Source organism: Silene latifolia, chromosome Y, assembly GCF_048544455.1.
Source record: "Silene latifolia isolate original U9 population chromosome Y, ASM4854445v1, whole genome shotgun sequence".
Lineage (NCBI taxonomy): Eukaryota > Viridiplantae > Streptophyta > Magnoliopsida > Caryophyllales > Caryophyllaceae > Silene > Silene latifolia.
The window spans coordinates 414,875,190-414,894,865 of NC_133538.1; positions in this window are offsets into that span (position 1 = coordinate 414,875,190).

Consider the following 19,676-nt stretch of genomic DNA (forward strand, 5'->3'; position numbering starts at 1 on the left):
TACGCAAAACAGTAGTCTGCCTAATGGGTACTCGATCGAGTATATGGGACACTCGATCGAGTAAGGGTCACTCGATCGAGTAAGTCACTTACTCGATCGAGTAAGTTGGTCTTACGGGTTATTTTAGCCTGGTTTTGTTAATAACGCGTGATTAGTATAAAAGGTTTCCGTCATTCTTCTTAATCATTTTTTCACCTTTCTAAAACCCTTCAAAAGAAAAGAAGTTGCGTAGTTCTCTTCCATCGCGTTATTAGCAAATCCCATGGGCTAGGATCGTCGGATTGTCTTGTTATTTATGCCGTTGAGATCGTCGTGTCAAGGGTAAGCTTCTTGTATAATTTTTACAATGTTTCGTTGAGTTTGCTTAAAGCCCTAATTGGGTAAGATTGGGGGTTTTTGGGTGTATTGTATCGATTAGGTGATAATTGTATGTATATGTGAATATATAAGGAGGATTAGTTAAGGAACATTACTGATTAGCTGTTGTAACGATCTTGTGGTTGCTATTCCAGGTAGGGTTTCCCTACTCGGTTATTGTTTACATGTGTTTGTGGGGATATATCCATATATATCAATATAATTAGGATTATAACGCAATTGTAAAACGTGATTATAGTCATAAAGCGATAAAATAAAATCGAAAACTAAGAAAAAAGAAATAACCTTCGGTCCTTGCTTTTATGGCCTAAGAACAATATCAAAATTGATATTCGCCTATTAGTTGCACCCAAGACGATCTGAGATATGCCCTGTTGATTGTGCTAGAATCGATCTAAAATTTTCTGTAAAATTTAGTTGTTTTTGTGTTTTTCTGATGAGAGAGGAGGCAAGGTCAAAGAAAAGAATTAAGATAGAAGAATTCTCACCTTTCTTTCTTATAGTAGCCGAAATTAGGAGTCAATTAGGAAAGAATAAATCTCTCCTAATTTTCGGCCTAACTGACCGAAATAAGGAGATTATTCTCCTTATTTTTGACCTTTCCAAAAATATATAAAATATGTTGAATTGTCATCTAGTGAGAATCGAACCCATGACCTCTTGGTTTGTGTACCCTCACTATTACCACTATGACACATTCATCTTGTTGATATTAAACAGAACTGATTATATTTAATTACGAATTAACAGATTAATTCGTCCAAGCTAACATTAAATGTATTTAACTAAATATAACTTATTATATTTAATTTACGAATTGACAGTTAATTTGTCTCAACTTAATATTATTTAATTTTATTAAATAATTATCTCATCAACACATTGACTAACTTTTTAGTCATTTTGGGCATCAATGTGATTATATTTCTATAACCACATTTCTCAAACACATCCTATAGGTGTGACCTTTAGGGACCAGTTGATCACCGCCATCTGTATGATAATAACGTCAAAATTTTTCTAGCAAGCAAACCGTTATTAGGTAAACGTTAATCAACTGATTAAATATACGAAGTATACCCTTGTGAACCTGTAAGAGATTTAAAAATGTTATCACACTAATTTGTGGAGGACACAAGCTCCAACAAACTCCCACTTGTCCTCACAAGTGTATGTGCGATAACCGATTCTCATATCCTAAAATTTCTCCCACTCAATGTAAAACAATTTGCAAATCCGAATTCACAAAGGTCGTATTTTACAAGCGATCAATATCAAGAGTGGTTTCCCCGACTAGAGAGTAACTTAACTGATAAACGAATCAACATTCGAGCATGACCATGCATTTCAGTTACAACTCCTCCAGTGGCCCTGAGAAATAACTATACCTGATAAAGGTTGGATATTTTCCTCAACACAAATCTTGCAGATGTAAGCACAGTAAGAAATGACCCAGAAAAAATCTACTTAGCCTCCAGTTACGGCAGACCGTGAGAAAGAAATCAAAGTCACCCAAAAACTGCCTTAATCTCAAGAGACAGTCGATAGTCAAAAGAATCGACTCTAAGAACACAATGGATGTCCTATCCACGACCTGGCACCTAATGTTAATAAACATTTAGGACTCCATTACGTTGTCACAAAAAGTTGTCCTACGAGGTATCGTGATAATCTCGCATCTGTGATCGATCAGTCAACCGTTTGACTTATGGCTCGATGAACGCACCATCAATCGACTGCACAATATAATAGCCGGAGTTATCAGCTCACATTGGCGATTACGGACCAAACAAATATAATGTAATTCAGTTCACTTTGTGGCGTTCAATGTTGTCAGTACAATCCACATGAAAAACAAAATATTATATATAAAACGATGAAGTTATAAATAATAAATGAAAAAGATAATGTATCAAATCCATAATCAAATACTACAACTTAGGAACATGTTTAATTCCCATGGAATTAACATGCCCTACATGCTTATCATAATTCAACGGTTTGGTGAGAGGATCCGCGATGTTATCATCCGTCGCAATCTTGTCAATCACTATCTCTTCTTGCTTCACGTAATCACGGATCAGGTGAGCTTTCCGAGGTACATGTCTAGATTTGTTGCTAGACTTTGGCTCCTTAGCCTGGAAGATGGCACCTCTATTGTCACAATAGATGGTGATCGGGTCATTCGAACTAGGAACTACCGAAAGCCCTTGTAAGAATTGACGCATCCATATCGCTTCCTTTGCTGCCTCCGAAGCGGCATAGTACTCGGATTCAGTAATAGAATCTGCTATAACACTCTGTTTGGAACTCTTCCAGCTGACCGCAGCACCATTAAGAGTGAAGACGAACCCGGACTGAGATTTTGAGTCATCTCGATCCGTTTGGAAGCTAGCATCTGCGTAACCGATTGCGCATAGCTTAGTATCGACTCCATAAGTCAATACCCAATCCTTAGTCCTCCGTAGGTACTTGAGGATATTTTTGACTGCTATCCAGTGTGTTTCACCTGGAGTCTTTTGGTACCGACTCGTCATACTCAATGCATATGCCACGTCTGGACGTGTGCATATCATGGCATACATGATCGATCCTATTGCAGATGCATAAGGAACACGACTCATGCGGTCAATCCCTTCAGACGTCGTGGGTGACTGAGACTTGCTCAACTGCATCCCAGTCGTCATAGGAAGATTCCCCTTCTTGGAGTTGGTCATGCTGAACCTCTCAAGAACCTTATCCAAATAAGACTCCTGACTAAGTGATAACGTCCGTCGTGATCTATCTCGGTAGATACGGATTCCCAAAATGCGCCGTGCCTCACCCAGATCTTTCATCTGGAAATGGTTCTTCAACCATTCTTTAACCGAAGATAGAAGAGGAATGTCATTCCCAATCAAGAGTATGTCATCGACATACAATATCAAGAATAAAATCTTGCTCCCACTCGACTTGATATATAAGCATGGTTCCTCGACCGATCGAATGAAGCCATACTCTTTTATCACTTGGTCGAAACGATGATTCCAACTCCGAGAAGCTTGCTTAAGTCAATAAATGGAACACTTAAGCTTGCATACTTTCTTAGGATGCTCAGGATCTATGAAACCTTCGGGTTGCACCATGTACAACTCTTCCTCCAAATAACCGTTTAAGAAGGCGGTTTTCACATCCATTTGCCAAATCTCATAATCATGGAATGCGGCAATCGCTAAGATTATCCGAATGGAACGTAGCATGACTGCAGGTGCAAAAATCTCATTATAATGCAATCCTTGCACTTGAGTGAAACCTTTTGCCACAAGTCGTGCCTTATAGGTATCTGGTTGCGTGTCTACAGAGTGCTTTATTTTGTAAAGCCATTTGCACTGTAGAGGTTTTACCTTATTAGGTAAATCAACTAGATCCCACACGTTATTTTCATACATGGAGTCCATCTCGGATTGCATGACTTCGAGCCATAGCTTTGAGTCGGAACAGGCCAAAGCACCTTTATAGGTAGCGGGTTCATTACTTTCTAGAAGTAAAATGTCATTCTCCTCGACCATACCAATGTATCTGTCCGGAGGATGAGAGTCTCTACCCGACCTCCTAGGTTCCTCAGGAATATTAACCGTATCATCAGTTGGAGGAACCACTTCCTCCATCCGTTCCTCTGTCGTTGGTTCTGGAATCTCCGACAGCTCGAAGGTTCTATTACTCGACTTGTTCTCGAGAAATTCTTTCTCTAAGAACGTCGCACTAGCCGCAACAAAAACTCGATGTTCGGTAGGCGAATAGAAGTAATGACCAAATGTTCCTTTTGGATAACCTATAAAGTATGTCTTGACCGATCGCGGGCCGAGCTTATCCTCATGTCTCCACTTGACATAAGCCTCGCAGCCCCAAACCCGAATAAAAGACAAGTTAGGTACCGTTCCTTTCAACATTTCATATGGAGTCTTGTCGACAGCTTTAGACGGACTTCGGTTAAGTATAAGAGCGGCTGACAAAAGAGCATAACCCCATAATGATTCAGGCACTACTGTGTGACTCATCATGGATCGAACCATATCAAGTAAGGTTCGATTTCTCCGTTCGGACACACCATTTAATTGAGGTGTTCCAGGTGGAGTTAACTGTAGAGCGATTCCACAGTCTTTCAGGTGTTGATCAAACTCATTTGAAAGATATTCGCCACCCCGATCTGAACGGAGTGCTTTAACCTTTCTACCCAGTTGGTTCTGTACCCTGTTCTGGTATTCCTTAAATTTCTCAAAGGATTCACTTTTATGCTTCATTAAGTAGACATATCCGTATCTACTTAAATCGTCTGTGAAAGTGATAAAATATCTATAGCCATCTCTAGCGGTAATTGACATAGGTCCACATACGTCCGTATGTATGAGTCCTAATAGGTCACTAGCGCGCATTCCAGCACCTTTGAAGGAAGTTCGAGTCATCTTGTCAATGAGACATGATTCACACGTGCAATATGTAGAAAAATCGAATGCGGGAATAGTCCCATTATCGACGAGTTTCTTCACGCGTTTCTCATTTATGTGTCCCATTCGACAATGCCATAGATAGGTTTGATCTTTGTCACCAACCTTTAATTTCTTATTATTCATGTGTAATACTTCCGTGGTTTGATCTAAGATATAAATTCCATTCATGGAAACTGCTTTGCCATAAATCATTTCATTAAAAGAGAAAATACAACTATTATCCTTTATTAAAAATGTAAAACCGTCTTTAGCAAGTACGGAAACAGAAATAATGTTCTTAGATAAACTGGGTACATAGTAACAGTTATTTAAAAATAACTCAAAACCACTAGGGAGTTGGATTACATATGTTCCCTTCGAGGCAAAGAAAGAACTCGTGCTCCATTCCCGACTCGCAAGTCCACATCACCTTTTTCGAGAGGTATGATGTTCTTTAGGCCCTGCAAATGATTACACAGATGAGATCCACAACCAGTATCTAGTACCCAAGTTCCGAAACTTGCATGGTTAATCTCAATCATATGAATATAAGATGACATACCAACAGGAACGACGCGGCCTGCCTTGATGTCCTCACGGTAGACGGGACAGTTCCTCCTCTAATGTCCAGTCTTGTGACAATGGTGGCACTCTATGTCACTGCCCTTGCCCTTTGCCTTACCCTGTGAGCCACTAGTCTCACCAGGCGCACTCTTACCGTTTCCTGGCTTCTTAAACTTTGGCTTACCTACAGCTAGGTCGCCATTAGCCTTGCCCTTACCCTTACCTTTGTTGTAAATCGTGAGAACATCCTGCTTCACGCTCCCACTCAATTTCATATCCTTCTCGGTCTGTACGAGAAGGGAGTGTATCTCATTAGGACTCTTTTTCAAGTCATTCATATAGTAGTTTGCCCTGAAAAGGGCGAAACCATCATGAAGAGAATGAAGCATTCGGTCAATGACAATGCTCTCACTGATCTTACAATCTAGTGCCTCCAGCTTCTCGACATTCTCAATCATGTGAAGAATGTGTGGGCTAACTGTTTGGCCCTTATGGAGTTTCGTATCAAAGAAGCGACAGGTATGCTCATATGTAACGATTCGCGGTGCCTTTGAGAACTCGTTAGTGAGTATGGTGAAAATCTTGTTTGCACCTTGGGCAATGAAGCGTCTCTGCAAATTGGTTTCCATTGCAAAGATGAGTACGTTCTTTATCGCACCCGCTTCCATAACGAAATCACTATAAGCGAGTGACTCGTTGGCTCCTGCATTTGGGCACTGGTTGACCGGTATTGGCTCGATTAAATACCTGAGCTTACCGTCGCAATGGCGACATTCCGTAGTCCGCCTCCCGATCCATCAAAAAATTTGACCCATCATTCTTCAGTCGAGTGGACTGATTCATTTGGTCCATAAACATTTTTAGCCAGGACGAACAATCTAGTGTGGCACTAGGCATTGGGATTGCGTTATTTCCAGCCATTTGTTGTAACAGTATTATCGACAATAAACGTGTTCTACACTGCGAAAGAAGAATAAAATAATAAGCATGTGCATCGTTTTGATTTTAAGTCTAATGAACTAATGTCATAACGCGAAGACTCAAAACATTTATACAATTGACCTCCCTCAAGAATTATATAAATGACCCCAAGACTAAATTCTCTGCAAATTGATAAGCTAACCTTTTAGCTAATTTTACCGTTAGAATTCCTGGTCGATAAATTTCTGTAAATTCTATCTTTAGTCCATCATAATCACGCGAAACTCTTCGGACTATGATGTTGAGGTAAACTAAGTCAACACAACTACTTACCCAACGTAGAAGGGGTCATATTAGGCCTACCGACGAAGAAGGGACTCATAGATGTTTGCCCTTATAAAGACTAACCTCAATTTCCGTTTTAGAGGAAGATCCCATCAACTGTATTTTAATTCATTTTAAGTGAACTATAATCTAGCATGCGAGAATGAATAAACTAAGGTGATGGCTTATTGACTGTGACATCTGCGTTGAAGGAAAAGTAGATCTATATACTCAGCATATTCATATATGCTTTAATTTAATTTGTCATAAAATTAACAAGTGATCTTATGCATGCAAACAATATAAAATATAGAGAAGAAACCATCATCTTATATTGTGATTTTCGGATTTATGGGCACAAGTGAGTTCACCTACTCACTTGTTCTTGAGCTCTCCAAATGGAAGAACAAGGATTCAAGTATAGAATCCCTCCCAAAAGCATATACCCAAGGAAATCTCTTAATAACTAATATTATTTAGATCTAGTAATAATATTAGTTTTACTATAAAATTGACACAAATAAATTGCATTTTACTCTTGAAAATCTCGGTCAAGAGGGAGTATATGTGAGTTTATTTCTCTAGAATTATCATAAATTGTAGAGAGTTTTTATTGCATTTTCTTACTCTAGAAAATTAGATGGGAAGAATGAATAATAATGTAAAAGAGAAAAGCTCTTCTCTCTTTCTTCTGGGTGGCCGAAAAAAAAAGAGCATTGGGTAGTATGCCCAATGCCTTTTGTTTTTGCTCTTCTCAAAAGCTTAGGCTTGCAAGGCTAGTAGGTAGTCTTTAATAATTATGTTTTCCACTAATATGAAAACACAATATTAACCCAACACTTCCTCTAATTTCGGCACTTTCATAATAAAATGGATGGTCCATTTTATTTTGTCATTTGTCAATTTTGTCACATGTAACATGTTACATGACATGTCACATTGTAATGTATTTTTAACATATTAAAAATCAACATACTCATAATATATGTCATTTACAAAATTGACTAGTAATTCGTAATTACTCGTGCCAAAATGTTTCCAAATTATAAATTACAACATTCTGTATTTATAATAATTTATTCATTCCGTTTCAATTGTTTCTGTAAACAATGATTTCATCTAAGTAATAAAACAATTCGATTACTTAGACCGTGTCTCATTTAATCATATTTACAATAAGATATGTAAATTATACTCACAAAATCATCCGTCAATTTTAAGCAATTTAATTAACTCGTATCGGTATACGATTAATTAAATAATCAATTAAGAGTATTTCCCTATAGGTATGACCTAAGGGGATCAACTGATCACCACCGTCGCACGACAGTAATGTCAAACTCTAGTCAGCCAATCATTACCAATATGTGTGGACCAGTTGACTGTAAAATATTACATCCCACATGTATTCTTAAAATGAGATTTAATAATGATATTTAAATCATGTAATTGCACTATTGTTGAGGACACATTTCCCAACAATCTCCCACTTGTCCTCGACAAGTGTGCGTCACCAATTCTCTTGTCCTATTACTATCTCCCACTCAATGTAAGGTGTCTTTCAGGTCGTACTTGCAAGTGATCATATCGAGAGTGGTTTCCTCGATCTGGAGAATAACTGATTGACCGGATTTATCTATCATAGATACCTTCCGAGCGTGGCCACGCATTTCCAGTTTATTACTCCTCGAGTGGCCCTGAGATATTGTTATAACCCTGACAAGGGGGTGGACAATTCCTATCGCACTTATTCACTTCGACTAGCCACAGCCATCATAACCCAAAATATGCCCATTTGACCCCATTTACGAAGGTCGTAGTAACACAAATCAAAGTTAATCTGAAACTGTGCCATCTTAGGCGAACAGTCTTTAGTCAAAAGAATCGACTCATTAGAATACTATAGCAGCTCTCGCCACGACCAGGCTATATAAATTTGCCAGAACTCTATAAGCGGTCATAAGGCCCGACAAAGTGTTCCTAACAGTCTGCCTATGTGATCGACTAGTCATCTCACATGACTGTATGTCACTTGAACTTGCCATCAATCGCATCACACTCTAGTCACTTCGAGACGTCACCTCATACAAGTGACTATGGGCGAATACAATGCTAATCCGTGTTCACTTTAACGGGGTTCAATTGTCTTTACAACCCGTTTGGATGTAACAAAGTATAATAAAAGAGTTTTAAAGTAAAACTCGAACGAAAAATGCGATTATCACATATGAATAGTCAATGCCTGATTACTATTTCATGTTCTATAATCTAATTTGATCTTGTACGTAGTTGTTCATTTCAATTCAATTGAAATGAGATGACTCATCATGTTTAGCCTTTGAGAAGGCTTTGGTTAGTAGGTTTTATCAATTTCTTGTACCTTACTCAACCTTACTAAATACTCGTTTTCCTTTGTAATGTATACATTTGCATCACAAAACTTTCTGAGTACGTGTCGAGATCCAATCAAGACATAGGTCCTCTAGCCTAAGAATAGCTCCCACTGTTTTCACAGTGTGCGGGACCCATCCCTCTTGCACATCTCATGATCGCAAGTGTGCTCAATTTCCGTTATAAATATCTCTCATTGTTCTTTATTTCCTAGAACGATTCTAGAAAATCTACTTCTTAATTAACATAGCCACAATGGTATCTTAACCATCTTAATGTGTTTTGATTATGGTTTTGTCGGAAACCATGCGCAATCTCAATTGTCAATTGTCACTTGTGTAACACCCTTACACAATATTGCATCATAAACACTTTGCTTTATAGCCTTAATGCTTCTGTAAGCACTTAAGGGTAATCTTTATGGCTTACTTGGTAAAGATTACTTAAATTCAATTTTGAAAACAATTCATCATACTCAAATTATATGAAGTGTTATACATCTTTATTCATTTAATTGATCCGGCAGTGGAAGCAAATGGAATCAATCAAATATGTTCAATTAATTGAACTAGTCATGAATCTTATCAACGTAAGACTTCTTATTGATGCTAATATCATGTGGATTTATCTTCATAAAACCGGATATTCAAGATGTATTATAATACTCCAAAAGTCTTAAATCATTCTCAATGATCAATATGTCATCCACATATCGGACTAATTAAAATTTCGTAACTCCCACTAAACTCCATGTATAAACACAACTTCTCGACTTATCGAGAAATGTTTTACCACATGATCAAAATGTTGATTCTATCTCATTGATGTCCTACTTAAGACCCTCTCTTAAGTTGCACATTATCTTAGGATTGCAAGAATCTATAAAACTCAAGACATGTATTGAATACATTCCTTCTAATTGAAGAAGTGGGTTTTAGATTTACTCGCTATGTATTTCATAATAATGAAACACAATCCCTAAGAAGATCCAAATAGACTTAAGCATTTCAACTGGTGCAAAACCCTTTGCAACCAATCTTGCTTTGAAATATCTCTTTATTAGTGCAAAACCCTTTGTCACTAATCAAGCCCTTTGTTTCGGATTTTCATGGCTCTAAGCCTTGTATTGAGTTGTGACTTAAACACTCTTATGTAAGTCATATGTTCATTACTTTCTAGAAGTAATCAACTTGAATCAAACAATTTCTTTTGTAAGTTATAAGCTCTTTACTTTCTTAAAAGTAGCATGAATTCATCATTTCTAACAAGTGACGAATTTAACCTCCTAGGTTTTGAAGAAACAATGTCTTACACAAAACGTCTCATGTAGCCAAGAAAGACCAGTTTCTTGCGACATAACATTCTCTGTGGCTCTTGAATAATTTCTCCCACTCTGTCTTCTAGAAATAAACTTGTATTTTAGAAAGACAACTTCATGAGCCGCAAACCCGTCGTGCTCGTGATAATTGAAAAGGGAAAAATGAGCATTTGTTTCTTGTGAAAACTTACAAACATGGTACCCTTACCATTTCATATCTCATATGATTTGATTTAGTGGAAAAATAATTTAGACAAAAATGATAAATTCCCCAAAAGGATCAAGTAACTCAAAGTAACTTGATTGAAGTCCAAACCATATCGAATAGCGTTTGAATTCTTATCCAACCATACATTATTCCATAATGCGTGCTAAGAGAGATTAATTTGTGATACTATATCACAATTCATTTGGCTTATATCAAAGTCTTCACTTTGATAATCCCATCACGACTAAATCGTAATTCCTTGAACTCTTTGAAATTCTTCAAAGATTTCTCTATTTACCTTATTAAGTGAACATATTAGTCAACTTAACTCGTTGGTAAAGATAATGATCAACCTATTTTGGATCGATGATTTACAACCTCGATCTCCTTTTCAACCAAAAAGGCACGAGACATCTTGCTTTGAATACATGATACGCATATACCATTAACAATCTAATGGTTTCAAGAGTACTCGATAACTCTTTGCGTTCATCATTCCAAAATTTAAGGTTTAATCTTGGGTTACCAATTTGAGTCTTACATCATCTACATGATATATCTTTCTAGTTTGGTTTAGAATATAATCACCTTGATAATGGGCTAGCCATACATCAAATCGTGGTGTATAGGGGCACAAAAGTGAAACCTCTTTTGTATCTTAACAAGTTTATATTCTTATTTAGAGTTTATGCACTTAATAGTCACAAATAAGTACAACTTTAAATCCAAAAACTAGATTGAGTACACAATTACTCTATCTCTCGACATTATCGTTGCTAGTCGTCATATTCTAATCATCCTATGTATCAAGTACAATGATGAAAACCTCCACTGGTTTCTAATGTTGACGAAGTGGTACTAGCAAAAATTATGTTTAATCAAATAAACATTTAAAGAAGAAGGTCCCATTAGATGTCCCACAACTAACTTGTTGATTCTTCAATAATTTGGGGTAGTTTCCTTTCTTGTGTCCAACATTTAAGACAATGGAAACTTTATCGGTCGGGATTGATAGGTTTAGTATCGTTATTTCTCAATAACTTTACTTTTAACATTACCTTGTATCAATTCCATTATAATTTTTACTTCTCGAACCTCGTCCTCATCTTAACGGTTTAAGAGAATGCTCCCACTCATTTCAACGAGTCTTTGCTTTGAGAAGCAAAATTGAATTCATGAAGATTACTCTTCATTTGTTCGTTTTAGTCTTAAAACTTTCATCGAAGTGGTTGCGTTATTTTGGTCAATTACGAATTCTGAAAATCTAATCACCAAAATAATTTATCGCTTCAAGGTACTTAATTCAATTAAGTATATGAAGCATAATCCATTGTAAGTAGAAGTGTTAGTCAAGAATCAAAAACCTGTTTGATAATGAATAACTTTAATCTATACTCTTTACAAGAGATCCTTAGCAATGGTTCGTTTGAGGTTTTAGAAGCAAATTCAAATTTTGTCTTTAGTTACGATGTTTTAATGGAGATTTGTATCAAAATCGAAATGATATCGTATATGAATTGTGGTAAAGAAATAGAACAATATAAAAACCGAATAATGGAAAACTTAACATTGATCGTTTTATTAATACTTGTAAATAACAAGTAAAGCATTTACATAGTGACCTCTACCCAACTATGATAAATGATTCCAAGACCCAAATTCATATCAACTTAGGCACGGGGTAGCCGATGAAACCTTTATCAATATAACTCGGTGGATTAACCTTTTAATCGATTCTACTTTTAGAACTCTTGGTCGATAAAATTACTCTAATGTTTATCTATAGCCCAAAACACATCAACAAGGGCACGGGGTAGCCGATGAAACCTTTATCAATTACTTTTGTTGAGTTCAATCCAAATTTCGAATAAATGTGTCCATTATCCAAACCCATATTAACTTAGGCACGGGGTAGCCGATGAAACCCTCATCAACATGAATTCGGTGGATTAGACATTTATCACCCACTTCCCCTACGTAACAAGGTTTGTACCCCGGGGTAGCCGAGTGCACTCCCTCGCGAAATAAGTTTTCATGGTTTCTACTATTTGGTAAGGCTATGTCTCAATTAATTGTTTTAGCGAGAGGTCATGTCAATTTATTATCTATCACGTTTTAGTGAACTAAAGCGGTGAACTACGATAATTTTAATTGACACGGTCGATAAACTCGATAAAAGAAGATGCATGTTTTAGTTATGGCGATTTAGCGATGCATGTGACATAAAATAAAATGCAAGCATAAAAATAAATAAATAAATCCTAGTATGGCCTTTCCTAAAATAGAAAAACTATTTAACTATTACATATTCGGAAACCAACTCCATTGGTCCCTTGAACTTCGGTTGTGGCACGCATCTCGAGGTAACACCGTCTTTATGTATCGCCATTCTTGAAGAAATCCGTCTTTGGGAACTCCGGAATGAATAAAATTACATAATAAATTACATAATTTCCTATTATACATTTGTAACTAAAATAAAATAAATCTATTAAATTACAAAACGGTGATACGAGATCACAATAAAATTACAACCGAATCGATATTCCCATACATATCGGGAAATACCAATTAAATCTAAGGCCATACTAAGTAAAATTACATAATTCAAAAATTATATAAATTAAAATTATGACAATCATAAAGAAAATGCAGCATTATAATATGTATGAACATGCTCAATTTTATGCTAAATCGCCTTTAATTAGCCAATATCGTATATTACTCGATTTTTACGGATTTGCGTGATTCCAACATTTTATAATCACAAAATTACATAAATTCATATTTATGCATAAGTTAATTACCCTAACCTCTTAGGACTCAAAATTTAGTCTTCACTAATAATTTGACCATAATTAACTTATATTTATAAAATTGTTCATTAATGGACTAAAATTACAAAAATAAGCTATAAACTTCAAATAAATCACAAAATTTCAAATAAATTCAAAATTTGAAATTTAAATTCATGAACGTTCTGGAAAAATACCATGACTCTCATAATGTTCAAAAACATAGGTTAAAAATTTCGAAATTTTTCCGGAAAAACAATGTTGCGGTTTATCGGTTTTGACTAAAATAATCATAAAAATATGGGAAAAAATATATTCATTAACTTTTAAATTTTAGATCTGAAAAAGAAAATAAAAAGAAACATTAGACGTTTTTCCTAAGTCATATATTATGTTTTATTATTTTTTCACTAATAATGTCACTATTTATGCTATTTTTCTTCAAAAATCCATAAATCATGCAAAAAGACTTCTTTATAGCCAATTATTTTACACACATCTTTTAAAATTCCATGTGACAACATATTAAATTTCTATGACCAGATTCGAAATTTAACTCATATTAACCTATTTTTCACTTAAATACGAATTTAATAATGAAAAATCCATTTTTCGAGCATAACAAGTCCAACAATTATGAAACTCTACAGGTTATCTCAAAATAATATATGTGACAACATATCCAAAAATCACTGGAAAATTCGAAGTATAGCTAATTTTAGACCGAAAATGACATTTTTACTCATAAAATCATATTTAAATGCCATTCTTGTATAATATGAACAATAAAAATCCGTAAATTTAACCAAAATATCCTAAAACATTTTAGAACCAGAAATTTTAACATGCATGAATTAATTTCGTGATATATCATAATAACACAAATTTTACAAGTTTTATATGTTAATCTTTATAACTCGGAAAAACTTTTAACCGATTTGCATGCAAACAACCATGGCTCTTGATACCGATTGAAGGAAAAGTAGATCTATATACTCAACATATTCATATATGCTTTAATTTAATTTATCATAAAATTAACAAGTGATCTTATGCATGCAAACAATATAAAATATAGAGAAGAAACCATCATCTTACATTGTGATTTTCGGATTTATGAGCACAAGTGAGTTCACCTACTCACTTGTTCTTGAGCTCTCCAAATGGAAGAACAAGGATTCAAGTATAGAATCCCTCCCAAAAGCATATACCCAAGGAAATCTCTTAATAACTAATATTATTTAGATCTAGTAATAATATTAGTTTTACTATAAAATTGACACAAATAAATTGCATTTTACTCTTGAAAATCTCGGTCAAGAAGGAGTATATGTGAGTTTATTTCTCTAGAATTATCATAAATTGTAGAGAGTTTTTATTGCATTTTCTTACTCTAGAAAATTAGATGGGAAGAATGAATAATAATGTAAAAGAGAAAAGCTCTTCTCTCTTTCTTCTGGGTGGCCGAAAAAAAAAGAGCATTGGGTAGTATGCCCAATGCCTTTTGTTTTTGCTCTTCTCAAAAGCTTAGGCTTGCAAGGCTAGTAGGTAGTCTTTAATAATTATGTTTTCCACTAATATGAAAACACAATATTAACCCAACACTCCCTCTAATTTCGGCACTTTCATAATAAAATGGATGGTCCATTTTATTTTGTCATTTGTCAATTTTGTCACATGTAACATGTTACATGACATGTCACAATGTAATGTATTTTTAACATATTAAAAATCAACATACTCATAAAATATGTCATTTAAAAAATTGACTAGTAATTCGTAATTACTCGTGCCAAAATGTTTCCAAATTATAAATTACAACATTCTGTATTTATAATAATTTATTCATTCCGTTTCAATTGTTTCTGTAAACAATGATTTCATCTAAGTAATAAAACAATTCGATTACTTAGACCGTGTCTCATTTAATCATATTTACAATAAGATACGTAAATTATACTCACAAAATCATCCGTCAATTTTAAGCAATTTAATTACCTCGTATCGGTATACGATTAATTAAATAATCAATTAAGAGTATTTCCCTATAGGTATGACCTAAGGGGATCAATCGATCACCACCGTCGCACGACAAGATAATGTCAAACTCTAATCAGCCAATCATTACCGATATGTGTGGACCAGTTGACTGTAAAATATTACATCCCACATGTATTCTTAAAATGAGATTTAATAATGATATTTAAATCTGTAATCACACTATTGTTGAGGACACATTTCCCAACAAGATCTATATACTCAACATATTCATATATGCTTTAATTTAATTTGTCATAAAATTAACAAGTGATCTTATGCATGCAAACAATATAAAATATAGAGAAGAAACCATCATCTTACATTGTGATTTTCGGATTTATGGGCACAAGTGAGTTCACCTACTCACTTGTTCTTGAGCTCTCCAAATGGAAGAACAAGGATTCAAGTATAGAATTCCTCCCAAAATCATATACCCAAGGAAATCTCTTAATAACTAATATTATTTAAAAAGTAGATCTATATACTCAACATATTCATATATGCTTTAATTTAATTTGTCATAAAATTAACAAGTGATCTTATGCATGCAAACAATATAAAATATAGAGAAGAAACCATCATCTTACATTGTGATTTTCGGATTTATGGGCACAAGTGAGTTCACCTACTCACTTGTTCTTGAGCTCTCCAAATGGAAGAACAAGGATTCAAGTATAGAATCCCTCCCAAAAGCATATACCCAAGGAAATCTCTTAATAACTAATATTATTTAGATCTAGTAATAATATTAGTTTTACTATAAAATTGACACAAATAAATTGCATTTTACTCTTGAAAATCTCGGTCAAGAGGGAGTATATGTGAGTTTATTTCTCTAGAATTATCATAAATTGTAGAGAGTTTTTATTGCATTTTCTTACTCTAGAAAATTAGATGGGAAGAATGAATAATAATGTAAAAGAGAAAAGCTCTTCTCACGTCCAAGAAAACTAACATACAACCTATATGAGTCAATTTTTATGCATTTTAGTAGTAGGTGGTTTGGTTTTAGGCGGAATATGATGCATAAAACTAACATGTGAATGAAAAGCAATAAGAATGAAAAACGTAAAAAAAACAGTAAAAGTCCTAGTGTGGCCTATCCTATCAAAATGAACAATAAATACAAGTTTGGAATCCATCCTTGGACCCGAGAAGCTTGTCTTGATGTTCCATCTTGATCCATGTAGCGGGAGTGAGCTCCAATCTCCATCTTTAGTCTTCTTAGAAATTACATTAAATAAAATTACATAATTGACCTATTTATTACATTCTAATTTCAAAAACTTTTAAGATCCATTGCTCGATTTTGCATGCTCTGCTCTCCAAAATGCATCGAGACTTTCGGGGGCAGATCCGCGGGTTGGTTGGTCCAGAAAGTCAAAGTTATGGGAGAAGCAAAACTAAAATAAAGGAGATTCGAGATCTCATAGTTACATAAAAAATCATGTTTCCTTCATTACGAAAACATAATTTGACTAAGGCCACACTAAGTAAAATACAACCGATTGTACAATAATATGCGTAAAATATAAACCATTCAAAACATTCATTCAACATGATAAATACGCATCAACTAAAAATAACCATTCACGACATAATGCAATATGTTGATTGATTATCCAAACCACCCTTTTAAAATCAATATCATGTGATAATTCCGTAATTCATCACACAATGCCAATCGAAATCCAATTTAATCCATAATCTATATGAATAACAATCATATTATTTCAAACCTATTTAAAATAATATGGTATCAAGAATTAGTGAACTTTTTCACTGAAACAATATACATTATCTTCATAATGCATTCGGCCCAAAAAAAAAAAATTTTAAAACCGAAACTAATAATAAAACACACGGCTGAAAAAGAGCAGCGAAAAAAAATCTGTCGCGCAAAAACTTTCAGCATTAAAATAAAAAACACAACAGTAAAAACAATGTTACAGCAGTGAAAAAAATGAGATTTTTACAGCAGTAAAAGGACCCGTCATAGCAGCCATAACGCAAAGAAAAACAGGCAGTAACTATTTGCCACAAATCAGCCGTGAAAAAAATTTTAAGCATCAAAAAAACTGATTTTTCATGACTTAATCCGTATTAAAAAAAAAAAACCAACAATGATATTTATCAATATATACATCTTAACTTGTAAAAACAAGGATCAAAGATGAACAAAATTGAATAAAACCGAGATGAAACCCTAAAAAAAATGGCGGCAGAAACATATTGCCGAGAAAACAAAATTTTCGGTTTCGATTTCTCCAATCGATTTAAACATCAAAAACTACGAAAATCACATAAAACAAATACGTAGACGAGGCTCTGATACCACTTGTGGGGATATATCCGTATATATCAATATAATTAGGATTATAACGCAATTGTAAAACGTGATTATAGTCATAAAGCGATAAATAAAAATCGAAAACTAAGAAAAAAGAAACAACCTTCGGTCCTTGCTTTTATGGCCTAAGAACAATATCAAAATTGATATTCGCCTATTAGTTGCACCCAAGATGATCTGAGATGTGCCCTATTGATTGTGCTAGAATCGATCTAAAATTTTCTGTAAAATTTAGTTGTTTTTGTGTTTTTCTGATGAGAGAGGAGGCAAGGTCAAAGAAAAGAATTAGGGTAGAAGAATTCTCACCCTTTCTTTCTTATAGTAGCTGAAATTAGGAGTCAATTAGGAAAGAATAAATCTCTCCTAATTTTCGGCCTAACTGACCGAAATAAGGAGATTATTCTCCTTATTTTTGGTCCTTCCAAAAATATATAAAATATGTTGAATTGTCATCTAGTGAGGATCGAACCCATGACCTCTTGGTTTGTGTACCCTCACTATTACCACTATGACACATTCATCTTGTTGATATTAAACATAACTGATTATATTTAATTAAGAATTAACAGATTAATTCGTCCAAGCTAACATTAAATGTATTTAACTAAATATAACTTATTATATTTAATTTATGAATTGACAGTTAATTCGTCTCAACTTAATATTATTTAATTTTATTAAATAATTATCTCATCAACACATTGACTAACTTTTTAGTCATTTTGGGCATCAATGTGATTATATTTCTATAACCACATTTCTCAAACACATCCTATAGGTGTGACCTTTAGGGACCAGTTGATCACCGCCATCTGTATGATAATAACGTCAAACTTTCTAGCAAGCCACCGTTATTAGGTAAACGTTAATCAACTGATTAAATATACGAAGTATACCCTTGTGAACCTGTAAGAGATTTACAAATGTTATCACACTAATTTGTGGAGGACACAAGCTCCAACAGTGTTGTGGTGGTTGATCATTGTTGTTGGTTTATATCATGTCGGAATTGGTAAATAGTAATTGTTATGGTATAATGTGGTTGTTGTATAATTGTCTGTGTTTGCGAGGTGCGTCCTCGGCTGAGTAGAGTCACTTGCGGGAGTGGCTTCACGCCCTTGATTTGCCCTCTGTGGAACCCGCCACAGAGGGAATGTGCATATTTAAGAACTTGGGTTATCGCTCGGATGAGATGAGCTAGGCTTAGGTGGGAACGGCTGCGGTCCCCCACTTGCGATGTGGAATACTTGTTGCGATGGGTATTCTGGCAGGACTACACACTTTAGTGTGTAGTCAGGTGTGTGGTGATATGATGGAGATTGGTTGGTTGAATTGGATTGTTGTATTGCTTTTGTTGTATTGTTTTATGTAAACAGTAACTGACCCCGGTTTAAATGTTTTGAAAACTATGGTGATCCATTCGGGGATGGTGAGCAGTTATTGAGCAGGTATGAGACGATCCGCATGGGATAGCTGGGTTGAGTTGCCACGAGATGTCTAGGAGTCTTTCGCTGTTTCATAAACATTCATTTACATTATTTTGGATTAGTACTTTTGGAACAGTGGTATTTACTTTATCAGTTTTGGGATTTGAACTTGTATCACTTTAAATTCATTTATTAAAGTACGTTTCTTTATTGTCTATTTGATATACATTGCCTCGGGTAACCGAGATGGTAGCATTCCCTTACCTTAAGTGGTCCTGGTAAGGCACTTGGAGTATGGGAGTGTTACACTGATCCTATACCATCATACTACTCACTCACACTTGTCACCATCAAGTCCCCACAACTAACAGTTACCCTTTACAGTACTACAAATCTAGGCAACCACAACGGCCCTTTAACAACGCTTATTCACGAAAATCACCATAAGACGTTGTAGAATGGATGGCGCGAAATTTTACTAAACTTAATTACAA